Source organism: Petromyzon marinus, chromosome 16 (genome assembly GCF_048934315.1).
Source record: "Petromyzon marinus isolate PM22_M1 ecotype Great Lakes invasive population chromosome 16, UKy_Petmar_22M1.pri1.0, whole genome shotgun sequence".
NCBI lineage: Eukaryota > Metazoa > Chordata > Hyperoartia > Petromyzontiformes > Petromyzontidae > Petromyzon > Petromyzon marinus.
The window spans coordinates 4,217,362-4,231,273 of NC_133682.1; positions in this window are offsets into that span (position 1 = coordinate 4,217,362).

A 13,912-nucleotide genomic window follows, 5' to 3' on the forward strand; every position below is an offset into this window, starting at 1 on the left:
TTATAACTTACAGATCTAAACAATGTTTACTAAATATGCACTTTCAAAAGCTATTTGTAGCAATATATATTAAAAAATATATTATTTTCAGGTTAAAGATCAGCTATGATGTATGACATAATTCTTCTCAGCACAGATTTAAGGCATTGATTTTGCAAGCGAATAAAGGATTGTATGCTAGTTGTATCGATTGATATGTAATACAACGTCGCATATCCGACTAGGTTCAAATATGTGAACATCGCTATAGAATTACAGTTACACCATACACAAAACGGTTACTGGGGAGGAAAATAATCACCGACTGCTTGGGGAAATGCGATACTCCACTTGAGAATAATGTACAGTATTTGTCCACGAAATTAAGAACACTATTGTTTGTGAACAGGTAAGCTTTTTGAACATATAGAGAAAATGACTATTCTACCATGTACACATACCGAGTTGGATATGTGTGGTTAATTTGTCAGGGTAGATCGAATATGAGATGTGATTCGTATACAAATGCTGTAAAGTAGTTTGAAAGACCACTCGAACTACGTGTGTGTGCCCAGGTCTCCTATTGTACCACATAATGAGTGTGTTCTTGGAATTGGCAATGTCTCGGATGCTAAATTTTAATAGATCAATTCAAATGGAAACAAGCAGAAAGACACAAATTGGTTCGGAATTTGTACAACTTAAAGTGAAAAAAACCCACAAACAAATGAATCCCTCACTCTTCCCACTGGTAGAGAGACATTTCTTTAAGCGAGCTTGTTAAAGTTTATTTTGTAACAAAATGTTCAAGGACTAATAAATGGAAGTAATATTGTGCTTTACGAGCAAGATTTTTTTCAACAAGTGACGAATCCAGGGGGAGGAGGACCAGCATTAGACCACATAAATCGGTACGTTATTATTATTTTTTTCCAGAGAATGTAACATTGACTGTTTTTTTATATTCGTGTAGGGTCCTTTTTAAAACGTATAAAAATTTGGAACTGCTCCCAGTCCCTCATTTTCCTGCGTTTGCTCTGATGATCGTGGAAGTATGGGCAGGCAGTTGGCTACCGTTGCCACTTCTGACTGGGGTATAAAACAAACAAAAAACCCAGGACTTATCATGGGAAGCAGAGTATCTCGCAACACGAGAGAAGGGGAGAAATACGTGCAATTGCATTGCCTTGAGTGCCGTGTTATTGCGTAACCAACAAAAACCGGGAATGTACACGTCTCGGGAAAACTTACAGATTTCCCGGCACACAGCTACCTCTAAAAGCGGATAAACCTGGGAAATCCAGGACAGGTGGCAACCCTAAAAGTCAAACTTGTGTTTTGCTCTATTCCTGCGTATGGCAATGTGGTTCAGAAGCTAAACGCCAATGTCGAGGTCTGCTGCTAGCCACGAGAGGGCTTCAGGAGAGAGAGTTCGTGTCGTTTTGCTATTCCTCCTCCAATGAAGAAGGCAGACGACAGTGGATTACTACATGGTGCACGGTTGCATGACCTCAATCGCTTGTCTTGTAACTGGTTTCTGTGTGTGTAGCGGGACCAATGTGCGAAGGGTGATGAGGGCGATAGCGAGGATGGCATGAGGAATGGTGTGAAAGGAAGCGTGTAAATGATAGGGAATGTGACACTGCGTGGAGGTGAATGATGTGCGTCTGTCAGAATGTGGTGTTTGTGGTGTTGTGTAGATGAGGGGTCAGGGAGTCCCCCACAACCAATCAGGACAAGGCATGAAGGTCACGGGCGGGAGCGTGATTGAAGCTCACTGGACGTTTGAGTGAAGTATGCTTGTTAATCAGGGCCCATTGGATATGCAAAATCGCATCAGGTTTCCCTCCAATCGAGAGAGAGTAGGTTCCCAAAATAACAATTACTGAATTACTGGAACGTTCCAAGTAGCCCCACATTTGAGTTACATTTTTTTTAGGATCGAACCAGACATCTAAATATAATCGGGAGTAGGTAAGATCCGAAGAGTACCAATGGGTGAAGGACGGACACATGATAAGAGCAAGGATCGCGGGCCGTATTAGGTGTATATTTAACAGAGTGCAAGAGTTTGCCGATTGTTAAGGGACTAAGATTTCAGCAACTCGGGAAGTGGATTGTAGGTACGGCTACGCCGATACACACTCGCACCTTTGCACACCCCCATGGGTGTGATGGAAGCTGGACATCGTAGGGTGGCATCAGTGGCAGGGGATGTAGGAACCTACTGTGATGTGAAGGTCGAGAAAGTTGGTGCAAAAGCTTTATATTTACCCATACATTGTCCTGAATTATAATAAGCAAACTATAAAATGGTCGTGTATTACCTCTTGCCAGTTTCGATAAGCCTCCTCTACTATTGACAATACTGGAGATTGTGTCCCTTTATCAGTGTATGTCCTGCTTTGTGGGAATATCAAGGTGTGCTTTTGACTTCCACAAGTTTGACGTTAAATGACGAGGTCACATTTAAACAAACTAGATGAATTCCAAACGCGGTTGACCACAAGCCAGAACATCAGAACCCTAATGAGTACAAGAATGATTGATGTTGAGATAGATTGCTTTTGAATAACTGAACTGGGAGAACGTCAAAGCAAACCGAGTCATCATTGGCAGTGAGAAATGGTAGGTGTCCAGATGAGGCTGGGGAGCCATGCTTTAATCCAGCAGGGTACCCTTTTGTATGTTAATGTAGTGAGCTTACAAAACCTGGCTTCTCCAATTATCATGATTTGAAGCTTTCATGACTCCAGGAATCCATACTCTTTGGTTATTTCGGTAAAGTCACGTAGGTAGAAAAATAAAGCAAAAAATAATATATCACGACGTTTCGATCGCAACACAAGTGGTCGTCCTCAGGCAGTAAAAAATATCCAGCAGTGGAACTGCTGAACCAGCGAGAGAGCTGTTACAACATGACGTTATTTATGTAGTGATGGGCAAGCAAGCAGGGTCTGAGCTGGAAAGGAATTCCATCCCCAGACACAAGCACGTCAGTTGTGTTAATGGGGGAGATTAGGGAAAGAGAGATTAGGGAGAGAGATTAGCATGAAATGAGCTTCCGTCGCCGCATTAAGGTTTAGCATCCCCGCATATGCGCACAACAGCAGTGTTAATGGGAGATTAGCACTATATTGATGGGAGAGATTAGGCAGGGAGATTAGGGGGATTAGTAAGTTAATGTCACGTGTCATGTCTATGTGTAACACAAGCTGCGGCGCTGCCAACTTCGCTGTGAGGCAAGCGCGTCCACGCAAGGGAACCACCGCAACGGTGGTCGCGCCAGTGAGACACACAGCCCCATCACACAGCCAGAACCATCGGTACATCGAGGCTAAGGGAACAGAGGTGGCCATGTTAGTGAGACCCCAGCCCGTTAATGCAGAGGAACTTAACAGGGCAATGTAACTCAGAGAGTCGGAGATAACAGCCAATGGCAGGGAAGAATGGAAGCACCACAGCAAGTTACGACGTTGCTTGGTTAATAACGTCCTTCCAATGATTGCTCAGCTTATGCCCATCTTCTCGGTTGAAATTGTCTGTTTTTTATATCTGGATGGCTTCATGGACAAATCTTTGAAAGTAGCCCGAAGGTTTGCAGAGTACCTTGGTCTTGGAAAAAACAATATCGTGCGAGCCCACTGCATTATAACAATGATCAGCCACTGCAGAAGTATTGGTTCTGCCGTGTTTCAAATCTGCCTTGTGTTCGCGAACACGGTCCGAGAGGTCGTTTCGTTTCCCCAATGTAACTGCTGCCGCAGACACAACTTAGTTTGTAGACACCAGGGTATTGCATGTTAGGAATGACATCCTTCACAGATGGGATCAAATCACAGATTTTGTGTACTGTGTTGTGGTAGCGGGTAGTTTGTAACAAACTACCTCAGGGCGTGATGACCCTGCTTTACGCGAGTCCCAGGCACAGCTGGCCCGGCTGTCAGTACCTGGTAAGGGCCCATCCCAGGGTTACGCGGTTTTCTCACTGCCTTGTGAGTGTCTCGGGAGAGTCAATGGCTAAGGGAGTAAACCCCAACAGAAAATCAGGAGTGGGGCCCCTCAGGCGGTTTTGTGACGCACTGCGGCACATTCCCAGCAGCCCCTGCAGCCAAACTGGTACAAAACGTCGTGCTACGCATTTCTTTGGACATCACCAGCAAGGCCGAGGGAGAGATCCTGACGCATGGGCAACTCAGGATTTCCATAATAACCTGCCCGGGCTTTACGCCAACAAGAGGTGCAAAAATAGGGAGAGGTCACTCCTCGGCCACCTAATCATGGCCAAGAAACATGGATGGCAGCAGTCACGGGTTATAAGTTCATTTTAGATTGGCATAACAAATGGGTGCCATGGGTTGCCATCGTTGGTGGGAGGGGTCATTGCACCCCATTGGATAGCTACCGCCACCCACCTCAAGCCGGCCAGCCCCCGGCCAATAAGGTGCTTTCCCGCCACGGCTCACTTGCTCCAATGGGTGCTTGGAGCTTATGGTTCATCACCAGACAAGTGGGCTGCAACACCTGCACCAGACAAAAGCAAAACAAAACGAAAGAAGGTTCCAGCCCTTCATTTTGCAAGCTGGAATGTACGTACAATGTTTTTCGAAGATCTATTGCAGATGGAGGACATCCGCAAGACTGCAGTTATTGACAGGGAGCTGGCGAGACTCCATGTGGATATTGCAGCACTGCAGGAGACCCGGCTTGCTGGCAGTGGCTCGCTACAAGAGAGTGACTACACTTTCTACTGGCAGAAGGAACCAAGGCAACACGGTGTTGGGTTCGCCGTCAAAAACACACTCCTTGGCATGATAGAACCACCGACTGCAGGCTCCGAGCGGATTCTGCTCATGAGATTGCTCACTGCTTCTGGCCATGTAAACATCCTGAGTGTCTACGCCCCAACACTCTACTCACCTCCGGAGATTGATGACCAGTTCTATGAAGAGCTTCACAATATTTTTAGCAAATTCCCCAGCTCTGAGCGCATGTTTCTGTTGGGAGACTTCAATGCAAGGGTTGGGGCTGACCACGACGCATGGCCCGCATGCCTTCGCTATCATGGCATTGGAAAGATGAATACCAGTGGTTAAAGCCTACTGGAGCTTTGTTCATACCACAATCTTTGTATCACAAACTCATTCTTTCTTACAAAACCATGCCATAAAGTATCATGGAGACATCCAAGGTCTCTTAATTGGCACCAACTGGACCTCATCATTACACGACGAGCCCTCCTCAACTCAGTACTCATCACACGCAGCTATCACAGTGCAGTCTGCGACACCGATCACTTGCTGGTATCCAGCAAGGTCAGACTACGCCCAAAAAAGATACACCGCCTCAAACACAAGTGCTACCTACGCATCAACTCTACCAAGACCTCCCTCTCAAAGCTCACTCAATCATTCCAACACAGCCTTGAGCAGTCCCTACACGACACACCAGATGGAAGCGTGGGGACAAAGTGGGCATACAGTGAAGGACAAAAGTATTTGATCCCCTGCTGATTTTGTACGTTTGCCCACTGACAAAGAAATGATCAGCCTATAATTTTAATGGTAGGTTTATTTGAACAGTGAGAGACAGAATAACAACAATAAAATCCAGAAAAACGCATGTCAAAAATGTTATAAATTGATTTGCATTTTAATGAGCGAAATAAGTATTTGACCCCCTCTCAATCAGAAAGATTTCTGGCTCCCAGGTGTCTTTTATACAGGTAACAAGCTGAGATTAGGAGCACACTCTTAAAGAGAGTGCTTCTAATCTCAGCTTGTTACCTGTATAAAAGACACCTGTCCACAGAAGCAATCAATTAGATTCCAAACTCTCCACCATGGCCAAGACCAAAGAGCTCTCCAAGGATGTCAGGGACAAGATTGTAGACCTACACAAGGCTGGAATGGGCTACAAGACCATTGCCAAGCAGCTTGGTGAGAAGGTGACAACAGTTGGTGCGATTATTCGCAAATGGAAGAAACACAAAAGAACTGTCAATCTCCATCGACCTAGGGCTCCATGCAAGAACTCACCTCGTGGAATTGCAATGATCATGAGAACGGTGAGGAATCAGCCCAGAACTACACAGGAGGATCTTGTCAATGATCTCAAGGCAGCTGGGACCATAGTCACCAAGAAAACAATTGGTAACACACTACGCCGTGAAGGACTGAAATCCTGCAGCGCCCGCAAGGTCCCCCTGCTCAAGAAAGCACATAAACATGCCCGTCTCAAGTTTGCCAATTAACATCTGAATGATTCAGAGGACAAATGGGTGAAAGTGTTGTGGTCAGATGAGACCAAAATGGAGCTCTTTGGCATCAACTCAAGTCGCCGTGTTTGGAGGAGGAGGAATGCTGCCTATGACCCCAAGAACACCATCCCCACCGTCAAACATGGAGGTGGAAACATTATGCTTTGGGGGTGCTTTTCTGCTAAGGGGACAGGACAACTTCACCACATCAAAGGGACGATGGACGGGGCCATGTACCGTCAAATCTTGGGTGAGAACCTTCCCTCAGCCAGGGCATTGAAAATGGGTCGTGGATGGGTATTCCAGCATGACAGTGACCCAAAACACACGGCCAAGACAACAAAGGAGTGGCTCAAGAAGAAGCACATTAAGGTCCTGGAGTGGCCTAGCCAGTCTCCAGACCTTAATCCCGTAGAAGATCTGTGGAGGGAGTTGAAGGTTCGAGTTGCCAAACGTCAGCCTCGAAACCTTAATGACTTGGAGAAGATCTGCAAAGAGGAGTGGGACAAAATCCCTCCTGAGATGTGTGGCCAACTACAAGAAACGTCTGACCTCTGTGATTGCCAACAAGGGTTTTGCCACCAAGTACTAAGTCATGTTTTGCAGAGGGGTCAAATACTTATTTCCCTCATTAAAATGCAAATCAATTAATAACATTTTTGACATGCGTTTTTTTATGGATTTGTTGTTGTTATTCTGTCTCTCACTGTTCAAATAAGCCTACCATTAAAATTATAGACTGATAATTTCTTTGTCAGTGAACAAACGTACAAAATCAGCAGGGGATCAAATACTTTTCTAGATTTGAAGCTTTCGTGACTGCAAGGATCCATACACTTTGGTTGTATTCGGTAAAGTCACGTAGGTAAAAAACAAAACAACAAAGAAATCACGACGTTTCGGCCACAACACAAGTGGCCTTCATCAGATGAGGGGACCAAACTGCCCAGAGGACAGCGTTGGAGTGAAGAAAGCCAAGCGCAGGTCGCCTCCTTTAAGCTGTGAGGGGGTAAACAGAAAAAACGCCTTGACAAAGGAATTAGTATAAAATGTAAAGCTGTGCAAGCTTGGAATTAGCATAAAATACATTAGCACCACCGTGAGAGTTTGGAATGCCACTAATTGAATAAATATACTGTACCATTGAAAATTAGTTTCATGTTTGGTTCGATTTAGAACATCTTTCCAATGGTTGCTTAATTTGAAACCATCTTTTTGGTTGAAATTGTGTCTGTGTTTGTAAATCTGAATTGCCTTGTGAACAAATCTCTGATATAAACCCGTGGGTTTACAGAAAACCTTGGTATCGGAGAAGACTATATCGTGATCACCCACAGCATTGTAACAGTGATCAGCTACGGCAGCAGAGTTCGTTCTGCTATGTTTCAAATGAGATTTGTGCTCGCGAATTCGGTCAGAGACTTGTCGTTTCGTCTCCCCGATATAGCAGTCACCACAGGTGCAGATCAATTTGTAAACTCCGGGGTACTGTAACCACCCACACAGATTCATACTTGAAACCTGATTCCCACCACCACCCGACGCAAAAGAATTCTCTCATCAAAACGTTATACCACAGGGCTCATTGCATTTCGGACCAACACCACTTGACCAGTGAATTAAAACATGTACATCTGGCCCTCAAAAGGAATGGATACTCTGACCGTACCATCCACCAAGCTGTTTCTCCCTCCATACAGAAACAACCACTTGATACTCCGATCAAAATCATCACACTACTATATATAGCAGGCGTTACTAAAAAGATCTCCAAAATTCTAAACAAACACAAGATCCTGGTCCGGTTCAATACAGTACACAAAATCCGTGACCTGATCCCTTCCGTGAAGGATGTCGTTACTGACTTACAGTACCCCGGAGTTTACAAATTGATCTGCACCTGTGGTGATTGCTATATCGGGGAGACAAAACGACATGTCTCTGACCGAATTCGCGAGCACAAATCGGATTTGAAACATGGCAGAACGAATTCTTCTGCCGTAGCTGATCACTGTTACAACGCTGTGGGTGATCACGATATAGTCTTCTCCAATACCAAAGTTCTCTGTAAACCCACGGGTTTCTATCAGAGATTTGTTCACGAGGCAATTCAGATTTACAAAAACATACACAATTTCAACCGAGAAGATGGTTTCAAATTAAGCAACCATTGGAAAGATGTTCTAAATCGAACCAAACATTAAACTAATTTTCAATGGTACAGTATATTTATTCAATTAGTGGCATCCCAAAATCTCACTGTGGGGTAATGTCTTTTTTATGCTAATTCCAAGCTTGCACAGCTTTACATTTTATGCTAATTCCTTTGTCAAGGCGTTTTTTTCTATTTACCCCCTCACAGCTTAAAGGAGGCGACCTGCGCTTGGCTTTCTTCACTCCAACGCTGTCCTCTGGACAGTTTGGTCCCCTCACCTGATGAAGGCCACTTGTGTTGTGGCCGAAACGTCGTGATTATTTTGTTGTTTTGTATTTTACCTACGTGACTTTACCGAATAGAACCAAAGAGTATGGATCAAATACTTTTGTCCCTCACTGTACATCAGAGACGCCATCTTCAATGCAGCCATTAATACCTTCGGCAAGCAGACAAGGCGGAACACAGACTGGTTTGAGGAACACCTGGCTATATTGGAACCCATCCTCCAAACCAAGCTCATGGCGCTCCTGAAGTACAAGCAAGTCCCCAGTACAGGATCGTCAAGGGCTCTGAAAGCTGCCCGCAGTGCAGCTCAAACGACCGCCAGACGCTCCGCCAACAACTACTGGGTGAACCTCAGCAGTAGGATCCAACTCGCCTCTGACACTGGCAATATCCGTGCCACATATGAAAGCATCAAGACAGCCTTTGGTCCAAACATGAGGAGGTCTGCCCCCCTTAAATCCAACACAGGGGCCATCATCACTGATAAACAAGAGCAAGTGGCCAGGTGGGTAGAACAATACTCAGAGCTCTACTCACGAGACAACGGTGTGTCAGAAGCTGCCCTTGCTGCTGTAAAGCCCCTACCAACGATACACGAAATGGACAATGTTCCAACCTTGAAGGCACTTGACAACGCCATCAACTCACTAGCTAGTGGCAAGTCACCGGGACAGGACGGCGTCACACCTGAGGTACTGAAATGTGCAAAACCCGCCGTCCTCACAAAACTCCATGAACTTATCTGCCAGTGCTGGGAAGAAAGAGCAATGTCTCAAGACATGAGAGACTCCAACACCATCACCCTACAGTGAGGGAAAAGAGTATTTGATCCCCTGCTGATTTTGTACGTTTGCCCACTGACAAGGAAATGATCAGTCTATAATATTAATGGCAGGTTTATTTGAACAATGAGAGACAGAATAGCAACAAAAAAATCCAGAAAAACGCATGTCAAAAATGTTATAAATTGATTTGCATTTTAATTAGGGAAATAAGTATTTGACCCCCTCTCAATCAGAAAGATTTCTGGCTCCCAGGTGTCTTTTATACAGGTAACAAGCTGAGATTAGGAGCACACTCTTAAAGGGAGTGCTCCTAATCTTAGCTTGTTACCTGTATAAAAGACACCTGTCCACAGAAGCAATCAATCAATCAGATTCCAAACTCTCCACCATGGCCAAGACCAAAGAGCTCTCCAAGGATGTCAGGGACAAGATTGTAGACCTACACAAGGCTGGAATAGGCTACAAGACAATTGCCAAGCAGCTTGGTGAGAAGGTGACAACAGTTGGTGCGATTATTCGCAAATGGAAGAAACACAAAATAACTGTCAATCGCCCTCGGCCTGGGGCTCCATGCAAGATCTCACCTCGTGGAGTTGCAATAATCATGAGAACGGTGAGGAATCAGCCTAGAACTACACGAGAGGATCTTGTCAATGATCTCAAGGCAGCTGGGACCATAGTCACCAAGAAAACAATTGGTAACACACTACGCCGTGAAGGACTGAAATCCTGCAGCGCCCGCAAGGTCCCCTTGCTCTAGAAAGCACATATATATATATGCCCGTCTGAAGTTTGCCAATGAACATCTGAATGATTCAGAGGACAACTGGGTGAAAATGTTGTGGTCAGATGAGACCAAAATGGAGCTCTATGGCATCAACTCAACTCGCCGTGTTTGGAGGAGGAGAAACGCTGCCTATGACCCCAAGAACACCATCCCCACCGTCAAACATGGAGGTGAAAACATTATGCTTTGGGGGTGTTTTTCTGCTAAGGGGACAGGACAACTTCACCGCATCAAAGGGACAATGGACAGGGCCATTTACCATCAAATCTTGGGTAAGAACCTCCTTTCCTCAGCCAGGGCATTGAAAATGGGTCATGTATGGGTATTCCAGCATGACAATGGCCCAAAACACACGGCCAAGGCAACAAAGGAGTGGCTTAAGAAGAAGCACATTAAGGTCCTGGAGTGGCCTAGCCAGTCTCCAGACCTTAATCCCATAGAAAATTTGTGGAGGGAGCTGAAGGTTCGAGTTTCCAAACGTCAGCCTCGAAACCTTAATGACTTTGAGAAGATCTGCAAAGAGGAGTGGGACAAAATCCCTCCTGAGATGTGTGCAAACCTGGTGGCAGACTACAAGAAACGTCTGACCTCTGTGATTGCCAACAAGGGTTTTGCCACCAAGTACTAAGTCATGTTTTGCAGAGGGGTCAAATACTTATTTCCCTCATTAAAATGCAAATCAATTAATAACATTTTTGACATGCGTTTTTCTGGATTTTTTTGTTGTTATTCTGTCTCTCACTGTTCAAATAAACCTACCATTAAAATTATAGATTGATAATTTCTTTGTCAGTGGGCAATCGTACAAAATCAGCAGGGGATCAAATACTTTATTCACTCACTGTACTCTCTACTCAGTTATAAGCGCCTGCGATGGCTTGGACACGTGCGCCGCAGGCAGGATGGCAGAATACCCAAGGATGTCTTGTACGGCGAGCTGGCAACAGGCACACGGGTCACTGGTCGCCCGGTCCTGCACTTCAAAGATGTCTGTAAACGGGACATGAAGAGCTGCGACATCAACCCAAATGACTGGGAGAAAACTGCTGGCGACCAACTCAGCTGGCAGCAGGCTGTGAAAACAGGCCTCAGGAGAGGCGAGGAGAAAAGACACACTGCTTGGCAGACCAAGAGGGAGCGACGTAAAGAAAAATCAACAAACACCTCTGGAGCTGCCACCGCATTCACTTGCAATTGCTGTGGCAAGGATTCTCACTCAAGGATTGGCCTACTAAGTCATTCTAGGCGCTGCAAAACCTACAGCTGACCTCGTAACGCACAAAAAAGAATTGTCTCTCAAGACGCAAAGGCCTATGGATTGAATCGGACCTGGATCTTGTGTTTGTTTAAGATTTAGGAAATAGTTTTGGAAACACCTGCTGTGTATGGCAAGGTGATGGTTTTGATTGGGTCCTCAGATGGTTGTCTCCCCATGGTTGAGGCTACAGATTTGCGGATTGTGCGGTCTGAGTATCCATTCATCTTGAAGGCTTGGTATACGTGCTCCAGTTCACTAGCTAGGTGGCGCTGGTCAGAGATGCAGTGGGCCCTATGGTGTAGTGTTTTGATGAGGGAGTTCTTCTGGGCCGGATGGTGGTGGGAGTCAGCCTTTAGATAGGAATCCGTGTGGGTGGTTTTCCTGTAGACGTAATGGGTGTATGGAATTGATGTGGTTGAAAAAATGGTTCAGTGCTGGCTGGCCATGTGACCAGATGACGAGTGTCACTTACGAATCTCTTCCACAGGGAAGGACGTAGGGTGGATGTCAGTATGGCATCTGTTTCAAAATTTTCCATGAACACATTCGCTACCACTGGTGATAAGGGAGCACCCATAGGGGTACCTTCATTTTTTAAAACTTTTTTTCAACCACATCAATTCCATACACCCATCCATCAAATTCACCATGGAAGTGGAAAATGATGGCAAGCTACCATTCCTGGGTGTTTTAATCGAGAAGAGGCTCGTTGTGTGTCTCACTGGCGCGACCACCATTGCGGTGATTCCCTTGCGTGGACACGCTTGCCTCACAGCGCAGTTGGCAACGCTGCAGCTTGTGTTACACATAGACATGACATTAACTTGCTAATCCCCCTAATCTTTCCCATCAACATAGTGCTAATCTCCCATTAACACTCCTGTTGTGCGCATATGTTGGGATGCTAAATCTTAATAAGGCGATGGAAGCTCATGTCATGCTAATCTCTCTCCCTAATCTCTCTTTCCCTAATCTCCCCCGTTAACACAACTGACGTGCTTGCGTCCAGGGATGGAATTCCTTTCCAGCTCAGACCCCGCTTGCTTGCCCATCGCCACATGAATAACCTCCTTGTTGTAACAGCTCTCTCACTGGTTCAGCAGTTCCACTGCTGGATATTTTTTTCCGCCTGAGCACGACCGCTTGTGTTGCGATCGAAACGTCGTGATATATTATTTTTTGTTTTATTCTCCAATTATGTCACTTTTTCGTTACATAACATGCCCACTCTCTTACATGTGCAGTCAGTCACATTTCTATTGTGCTTGCAGTTTTGCTTCTTTCCAACTATATTATTGTTTGCTGTATGTGTTTGTTGACTTCTTTGTGAACGTTTTGGGAAAATATGTGTGGTGGCATCCGAGTTGCTTTCAGATTGCGACGAGCATCTTTATCAACAATAAACACAAATCAGCGTGTCACATGTGCACGACGAACATCCCGTCTGCCAAGTATAATATGTGTTTGGGCTGCTGATGGCAAATGCATAAAATCATAATAACCCAGGCAATGCCCTTTTACACGCTAGTTTCCTCTGTCATTTCGATATCTCGAAAACTTTTTTAATTTCTAACTACGCTGTTGTCATTAAAGTTGCTTCACGTTTTAACGAGCACTGACCTGCTTTGGTGAAGTACGATTAAACAACCGCCCCATGACCAACTCGGCATGGTCGAGAGGCCTCGATCCAACAGTGAATTATCATTACTACATATTACTGTTTAACAATAAATAATGACGTGATGTAGATTGATAGATTCCAGAGAGTGACAAACATTCCATTGTTTTCTGTACTTTTTTATGAGTGTGGTGAATATTCTATTTAAATCGTGGCATCTTGAATTTCACTTGATGATAAGGCTTATGATGTTTCCTAGTAATTTAAAACTTTAATTCTAAATTGTATGTTCTCCATACGCAGCATTGCAGTGACAGCAAGACGGGTGGTCAGGTAGACCACGACAGTTACATAAAAAATGTAGTTCTGGTTACATGTGCAGTCTTGTGTGTGAGGTGATACTGTGTTGTACAGTAATGTGCAGGCTGCGGTGTTCAGCTATTTGACATTTTGTTCCCGAGGGCCAATGAAACTGGCTCCTTTGACTTATTGATTTTGTTGTACACCCAACACTTTTAAGTGGTGTAATGGGAAAAAAATATTGCATCAGCGGTGCACACTAGTTGCGTCATGGCTTCAGTTGACAATTCAACCTCAGTACTCTTAAATGTCTACATTTAAAAGCACAACAACTGCATATTGTACAGATATGCTATTGCCCTTTTTAAAAAAAAGTACTTAACACTATGCTGCGTCTCGTTTGTTTCGTATATAATGAATCGTAATATCCGTTTAGAAGCCACTAGATGTACAACGAAAAATTACCCCCCCCCCTCCCCATAA